This window comes from Rhinolophus ferrumequinum, chromosome 22 (assembly GCF_004115265.2).
Source record: "Rhinolophus ferrumequinum isolate MPI-CBG mRhiFer1 chromosome 22, mRhiFer1_v1.p, whole genome shotgun sequence".
Taxonomy (NCBI): domain Eukaryota; kingdom Metazoa; phylum Chordata; class Mammalia; order Chiroptera; family Rhinolophidae; genus Rhinolophus; species Rhinolophus ferrumequinum.
In genome coordinates, this window is record NC_046305.1 from 52,337,863 (window position 1) to 52,346,622 (window position 8,760).

Consider the following 8,760-nt stretch of genomic DNA (forward strand, 5'->3'; position numbering starts at 1 on the left):
TGTGTGTCTGCGCGGTGCAGGCCAGTCTGCCCTCCAGCTTCTTTGCTTCTTCTCCCTGGTGAAGGTAAAATACAGAATAAAGCTGATCCTAAGAATGATGCCTGACTCCACGTGTGCTCTTTCCGCCCCCGCCCCAACTACCTGCTGGCCTTGTGATAATTATGCTCTCCCCTCTTTTTTTTTTCTTTTTTGGAGAATCTGCAGTAGGAATGAAAAACAGATCTCACAGCAATGCTGAAGGGGCCTCCGTGAGGGGCACCTGGGCCACCCCATCGTCACTCACAACATATCCTAGGCTCACCAATGCGTACACTTGACACCCGAGGAAACCCATCAGGGCCTGCGACCCACCCACACTTAAAACCCCAAGCCCGGGCTTCTTTCCACCACAGCATCTTTCCTCTTTGATCCCTGCTTTCTGGGGGAAAGGGCTAAAATGGGGAGGAGGGCAGTTGTGTGGGAGAAGGGGTCCCCAGTCAACCTGTGACAACCACAAGCATAGCATGTCTGTCAGCAGGCAGAACCAAGCGTGCCCCTGAGATGAACACAGACTCAAGGACCAAAATTGTCTGTCTAGCCATCTGGCCAGATTTCAGGCAAGCCAGGTGGCCAGGGTCACCTCCAGACACCCTGCACCCCCTCCAGCTGTGGAGGAAACACGAGCCTGTGGCCTCTTGGCTTGCGTGAAAGGAACAGCAAGACGTACAGGATAGAACGAAGCGCAGCTTCCTCAGCTGTGCCCTGCGGTCCGACCGGGCCCAAAGCTTATGTCAGGAGCCAGACTCCTGAGGGGTAAGGGTCTCCGCCCATGCATTCCCCTTCCTACTCAGCGTGGAGGGGCGCCCCAGTGAGGGCTGTTAGGCTGAACTGAGAGCCCTCCAGCGCTGGGATCACCCCAGGCTCTCAGTCTTCAAGATGCTCTAAGGCCAGACAGAAAACTAGGGAATGTCTTGGGAGAAGATGTCGGGCACCAATATGGAGCCTTCCACACTCACTGAGTCTGCAGATGGCAAGTGCCAGGCCCTGGGCTCCTGGCACTTTGTGACAGGATCCTGACCACAGCCTCAGGGGGCTCGTAGGTTGCCCCTTTATGAATGACCTGGTCTGGCCTCACAAAGCCAGAAATTGGCGAAGTCAAGACTCTAGCTGGAGGCCTGCTGGACGCCAGCGCAGGGCTCTTGCTTGCATCAAGCACCTGGGCACACAGAAAAGGCTTCTGGAAGCTGTCTTCTTCTCATGAATTCAGTCATCCACCGAGCAAGGGCCAGGACTGTGCCAGGCACTGGAGAGACGCCGGTGACACAGGCAGGCAGTGCCCCTGCAGAGCTGGAGAGCTTCTTTGCACAGGTTTCCAAAACCTCCTGGATGCCTCAAGTCCCTGAACATCCCCAGGGGCCTGAAGCACAGTTCTCTTGCCTCCCTGCCTGGTTAGAACAAGTTTCCTCTTCCATTTGCCAACTGTGGCATCAGCCAGCAGCTCCCAAGGCCCCAGCCTGAGGCCCCTGAGATCCATCCTAGCAGTGCAGCTTCTGACGGGGCTGAGGGAGGCTCAGGGACGTGTCTCCAGCCTGGCTCAGGCCCAAGAAATGTCTTTGTTCTCCGGCACAAAAGGTGTGCACAGATTGGCATGCAAAATCAGATGCTGAGAGAAACCACGGGGCTGACCAGCCGGGGGAGTCCAGCCATATCAGAGAAAGGACAACCCTCTGATTACAGGGGAGACCTCTGCAGACGGCAAGGAGACAAACCTGCAGATTGCAGATAGGGGAACAGACATTCAGGAGCCAGCAGGCCTTCATCAAGCTGTCATGGGAAACACCACACCTTCCCTGCGGCTCTGCCCAGGCTGCTGCCGCTGGGCCCAGGGCCCTAATGACACAGACCTGGGCCATGGGGACAGCTATGACCAAGCACATGGCAGAGAGACTCCCTCAGCTGTTGGTACCTGTGCTGAAGGCTTTCAGAAACAGGGGGAGGGGCATCACCAAAAAGAGTCCCAGAAGTTAGACCTTCTAGTTGACAAATGTTAAAGAAAAAAAACAAACAGTTCAAATATGCCTCTGGACCAAACACCCACAACCACGTAAGCGAAACTTAAAACTATCCTGATTTCCCCAAAATGTTGGCTCTCACCATAAGCCAACTTGAGCTTTCCTTGGTTCAGTGTGACCTCATAGCTTCCTGGCCAATCAGCCACAAATGAGGGAGCGCATGCAGGCTTCTCCAGCCAATCACAACACTCCTCACTGATCTTTGCAAACCCAGCTCTCACCCTCATGGTCTGAGCTGCTGCCCGTCTGGGCTGCAAACCCTCCAGTTTCCAGAACTATTCCTTTGTGTGCACAATCAACTTTTAAATTTTCTCTAACTTGATTTGACTTCAATTTTTGACGCAGGTAACTCAGTATGTGACAACAGTGGATCTCTGGACTCCATGTGGCAAGAGGAAAAGATGCACACGGACAGGAGTTCAAAGGAAGGCGCTGTGGATTCACCCGTCCATTCAGTAGACAAGAACCTGCTCTGCCCAGGGGAAATGACTCTGGCCTCTAGAACATTCCTGGGAGGCCCATTGGGGGCCCAGGCTCCAGGGGACCAGCACAGGTGGGGTCCATAGCGTGAGGCTAAAGGACAGGAGGACAGGTAAGTGACAGAAGTGGATCCTCAAATTTAAGAGCTTTCTTAATATGCTTTTTGGGCCCAAACACTTCAGCTCTGAGTGGTACCTTACAGTAACTTCTCATGGCTCTCTAAACCCAACCTTCCCAGTCAGGGATTAGCACACATGTCTCCCTTTGTTCCATGCATTTTTACCTTCTGGACCTCCTTTCTATCCTGGACCTGAGTGCTCTGTCTCTTCCCTGTGCAGGGGCACCTGACAACCCCTCGCAGCCTCCTTTCCACCTGAACCTGCCTCTCTCCAACCAGGATTCTCCTCCTGCTTGTGTCTGCCAATCCATGGGTTTCAAGCTCACCTCCTCCAGGAAGCCCATTTCCTAAATTTACAGGGAGACACTTGCCGCAGTTCGGCTTGGACTCCATGCATCTGCACTGGTCCCCCGGGGTCAGTGGCCCCTTGCAGCTGCCTTCTGTGTGAATGGCCTGTGTCACAGTCAGCATGAGGCCCGCGATGGTGGCACTTAGGCTATGCTATGTTCTTTGCTTGCCTTCACAAGGCCACCCCCCGGGCCTTAGACACTCAGTGTCGACCCCCCAGCAGGCCTCGTGCAGCAGAGACAAAGGAGGCTTCTGTCATCGATGGGGAGACCCACCATTCGGTTTGCCTGGACACAGGACTATTTGTGGTAACATTAGGATCGTCCCAGGCAAACCAAGACAAAGTGGTCACCCTAACTGGGCACCTGCATGTAGAGACATGATGCTCGGTGCCGTGGAAGCACAGGGCCAGCAGATGAGACTCTCACGCTGGAGGAATGTACAGCCCAAAGTGAGAATAGGCAGAAATTTCTGGAGAACTGTGAGCCCACAAGGCTCAGAGGCCATTGCCTGCCCCCCCGTTCATAGCCCCACTGTGTGTGTGTGTGTGTGTGTGTGTGTGTGTGTGTGTGTGTCACGTGGAGGCCCATTGGCTCAATAGGCCAGTGCCCAGGCTCGCCCTGTGTAAGCAAGAACTGGCAGGTCATGGCCCCGAGAAGTGGTACCGTGGGAGGTATCTCCATGTCCTCCGACTCCATCCCCACTGCCATCATTAGCCCCAGGACACTTTGGCCAGTGGGCAGCAGGTCTGGACTCGCCCACTCCTGCTCTTCCTTCTCTCCCACAGATACCTGCCTCCCCCACCTGGAGATGGCTGCAAGAAGAGGCTGGCGGGCTGGCAGGGCCGTCTGACCTCCCGCTCCCCAGCTCCCTCACTCCCCCCCAGCCAGCCTCAAAACCAACCTGCCCTCCTTTAAAAGCCCTGGGAACGCTTTATCCTCTGCCCAACAGCACCATCTGCTGGCCATAGAGGCACTGGGCCTCGGGGGGGCCACACCCAGCCTGGCCTGAGTCAGAGGCAGGTGCACATACTGGGGACCAGCCAATGCTGGGTGCTGGCCCAGAGGTGTAGCACCTAAGAGAGAGGGAGGAAGGCTCAATGTGCAAAACAAAGTTAAATAACGTATGGAGGGATGGGTGGAGGGTGGGGGCAAACATGCATGGTGGGTCAGAACACAAATTCAGGAATCAGAAGCCGGGACTCCAATCTAGACTCCATCACGTCTGTTCTTCCCTTTAAAAAACGTATTGAGAGGCTTGTAGGGGCCACGCCCTGTTCCAAGCACTGGAGATACAACGGTGAACTAGATATACAGAGTGCCTGCCTCCCAGAGCTTGCACGAACGCGGCAGACACACAAATGCAGCTAAGCAAACGCATAAATGAAAACACGTAGTACGTGAAACAGGATGATGACAGACTGTGTGGCGAGGAGGGGTGCTCAATGAGCTTGGGGTTCAGGAAGGCAGATTTCTGCTCATGTCAGAAATAAAAGGCCCAGCAATGAAATCGTCTGCTCAGGCAGTAGTGAGCTCACCATCACTGAAAGGATGCAAGAGGAGGCCAAATGACTAGCCAAGAAGGGTACAGGAAATTTGGACTAGATTTTTCTTTTTTAATCTTTTCAATCCCCCCAACTCCGGCACTTGAATTATTTACAGCTTGCTCCGAATGTAGTGAAAAGAGCCTGTGCCAACCAGTTACAGAAAAGACATCTGCCCCAGAGGCCCAGGACTAGAAACACATCCCATCGGGGCAGAAAACTGGGCGTTGGATACAGAGCAAGCTTCTCCTCAAACCCAGGGCAGACCTGGCAAAGACGAGACGTGGAAGTCCTCATCTCCCCTTGGGTTTGCTCCCCACTTCCTTCCCTCTGCCACAGCATCAGAAGACGGGGATTTCCTCCCCTAAGTGGTCAAAGAAAAAAGGAGTCCAAGCTGTTAGAAAAAGGACCCGAGTCTCTCCAACTCTTGAAACTCTTTATGTTGTACTCCCTGATAATAAAAAATATTTGCTCATGACCAGGAGGCACATGGAAAAGATAGTCAGTCCACCTCATTGATTATCAGAGAAATGCCAAACCTCAGTGGACACCACAGCACACCCACTGGAAAGGCTAACATTCAAAAGACAGACTACACGGCATCCGTGAGGTTGCAGCGTACAAACTGGGGCCGGCCCTTTGGAAACCTCTCCGGAGACATATGAAATTGCCATTTATGGAGGTCAAAAACTGTTGGATACTGACAATGTCACAGGTTTCAACACAAAACACGTATTTCATTTATATAATGTACAAAAACTGGCAAAGCAAACCTGTGCTGTAGAGGTCAGGATGGCGGTTACAGGTAAGTTGGAGGCAGGATGCGAATAACTGAAAGGGAACAGAAGGGAGTTTGGATGTCACTGGTAATGTCCTATTTCTTGATCTGCTTGCTGCTTACCTTGGTGTGTTCAGTTTGTGAAAATGTGTTGAGCTATGCACGACACAGATATTTATACTTTTCTGAATGTATACTTTACTAAAAAGTCTAAAGTTTCATTTGAGCTCGTCCCATAATACATATACATTATGTAGACACAATAGATAGGCATTATCAACCTAACATCATATAAGGTAGAAAATAAATACAAGGGCGTCCGCTTATACAGTGGTTAGAGCGCACTGCTCATAACACCAAGGTTGCTGGTTCGATTCCCATATGGACCAGTGAGCTAAGGCCGCCACAACTATATTGAAAACAACGACTTGACATGGAGCTGATGGGTCCTGGAAAAGCACACCGTTCCCCAATATTCCCCAGTTAAAAAAAAGAAAATACAAAATGTAAACAATTTTAAAGATTAGTAATAAATATAGAGAAAAGTTTGAACATACTTTTCTGGTCCCAGTGGATTGTCTTAAGCACCCATGGGACAAGCAGCTCCTCCTACAGATGTTTTATAATGGAGTCCAGGGTTACTCAGTGGCTACAGGATCTTGGGCAAATCTCCCAGCCTCAGTTTCTGCACCTGTAAAATGGAAATGACGATCACCTACCCACACTTCTCCAAGAAGGCAATCCTCATATTTGTGAAATCACTTTGTAACTGGTAAAATATTATTGCGATTATTACTGTGACATTGTGGCTTATAATAAGAAACATACTATATTTGGTCTTCATCATTTTTGTCACAGAGCTCTTTAAACCCTTAGAATTCCCTAAGTGATGAAAGCCATAAGAAAAGCCATTTTGTTGTGGTAATGATGTCCTTTTGGACCACACCTAAGGATGGGGCAGGTTGCCGGGGCAACCAATCACGTGATCAGAAGGTTGGAACTTTCAGTCCCACCCCGACCTCCTGGGAAAGGAAGGAGCTAAAGGCTGACTCAGTGGCCAATGGCCAGTGATTTCATCGGTCATGCCTATGTAAAGAGGCCTCCATAAACACCCCTAGAACAAGCTTGGGTGAGCTTCCAGGTTTATGAACACTTGAAGATTTGGGGGAAGTGGCATGCTAGGAGAGGGCCTGGCAGCTCCATGCCCTTTTCCCCCACACCTTGCCTTATGCATCGCTCCCATCTGGCTGCTCCTGAGTTCTATTCTTTCATAATAAACCAGTACATTTAGTAAGTAAAACGTTTCTCTGAGTTCTGTAGGCCGCTCTAGCAAATTCATCGAAACCGAAGGAGTGGGTTGTGGGAACGTCTGATTTATAGCCAGCCAGGCAAAGGAACAGGTGACAACCTGACCTCGAGACTGCCATCTGAAATATGTGTATTTTGGGGAGGTAAGGTAGCGGGGGAATCTTGTGCGACTGACCCCTTAACCTGTGCCATCTGATGCTATCTCCGGGTGGAAGCGTCAGAACCGAGTTGAGGTGTTAGGACGCCCTGCGGGTGTCCGAGGATCGCCTGTGAGTATGACAGAACCCCCCACACACATTGGAATTGGGTCCCAGGATCATCCTCCAATTACCATCAGCATGGAGTTACCATCAACATAGAGCTACCTGCTAATGAAGGAGGCCAATCCTACGACAAATAGCTTGGAATTTTGTTAGAAGCCGCTGAAGATGTCAGGGAGCGCGTTCCCCATCACGAGGACTACAGAAGCACCTGCCAGAAAGGCTGCAGTCCTTCCTGCACCAGGGAAGAGGACAGGTAGTAATAATTCACAATAATAACAATAATGGCAACTCGTATGGGGCAGATATTTTCCAAGCACTTCCTGAACAGTAACTACGATAATCCTTAGGGCCGCCAAAAGAAGTAGGTCGTCCTATTATCACTGTTTTATAGACAAGAAACGGAGGTTCAAAGAAGATAAGCAGCTTACTCAGGCTCTCACAGGTAATAGAGCTGTCTGGCTCCAGATTTTGTAATATATTTAAAACATGATTTCCATATTACCTTCCAACACTGATGCTGACATTCATAATTGTTTTCCATTCAGTAAAGCTCAGTCTGATATCAACTAAACCTCCTTCACGAATCTATCATTCGACAAATATTTTTGAACACCCCTGACAGGCCAGGCTCTATCCCGGGTACTGGGTGTGCCAGACACTGGTGGGTGCCAGGCCCCTGACAATAAGGTTGTCTTAGCGTGGGGACATCAGGCCAGGGGGCTATATGCACACGTGTGTGTGTGTGTGTGTGTGTTTATAGGAAAAAAGACGTACCTCCCTGACCCTGTATCCCAGCAGACCTCAGAAAACATGTATATGTTATTAGGGTTTTATTCCAAGTGACATGAGAGGACCCTGAAGGGTTTTAAGCAGAGAAGAGACATGATTTGATTCAAGGCTTTAAAAGGTGACTCCATTTGCAAAGGGGATGAAGGATGGATGGTACACCCAGCAGGAAAGGACACGTTACTGTAGTTGTGGGTAAAGATGACAGATGGCCGTACGGACACAGAGAGAAGATGGTCTGAGAAGTGCTTTGCAGGAAACATGAACAGGATTAACAGGTAGATTCAATGTGTGGCGTGACGGAGAGGGAAAATGGCATTCATGTACCCAAGTGTCTGGCTTGGGTGGTGGTGGAGCACTGACAGAGAGGTGAAGACCACGACACATTTGGATATGGAAGTTGGAGCTCAGAAATAAAACATGAGAGTCATCAACACATAAAAGGAATTTAAGATGTAGCAGTGGCAGACAGAGATCACCCAAGGAGAGAAGTGGGCTCTCAGAGCAGGACCACTGCAGGATCCCAAGGCTGGATAGTGGCGGAGGAGCCTGCAGGGCCAGCCAGTAAGAGCACCCAGTGAAGAAAGATGGGGCGTCTGGAGAGACGGGAGGAGAGAGGAGTCAAGAAAGCAAGGAGAACCACTGAGTCTAACACCACAAACATCTCAGGAAACATGGAGGTGGCTGGTCCCTTGACAGAGTTGTCTGCGTGGTGGCACAGGACAGAGTGGGGGGGAGGGGGACTAGGGGGCTGAGGGACAGAAGGGACGTGCCACCGCGAGGACAGTCTGTGTCGACTGTTCTAATGAGATGCCCGGATGTGAATATGAACAGAGAAATGAGGTGAGATAGCCGGAGAGCAAATAGGAGTCTAGGAAACTTCTACTGTTTGTTTTTCCTTAGGATAAGCAGCACTAAGGAATGATTCACGGGCAGGCCCGGTGGCTCAGGCAGTTGGAGCTCCGTGCTCCTAACTCCGAAGGCTGCCAGTTCGATTCCCACATGGGCCAGTGGGCTCTCAACCACAAGGTTGCCAGTTCGATTCCTCGAGTCCCGCAAGGGATGGTGGGCTCTGCCCCCTGCAA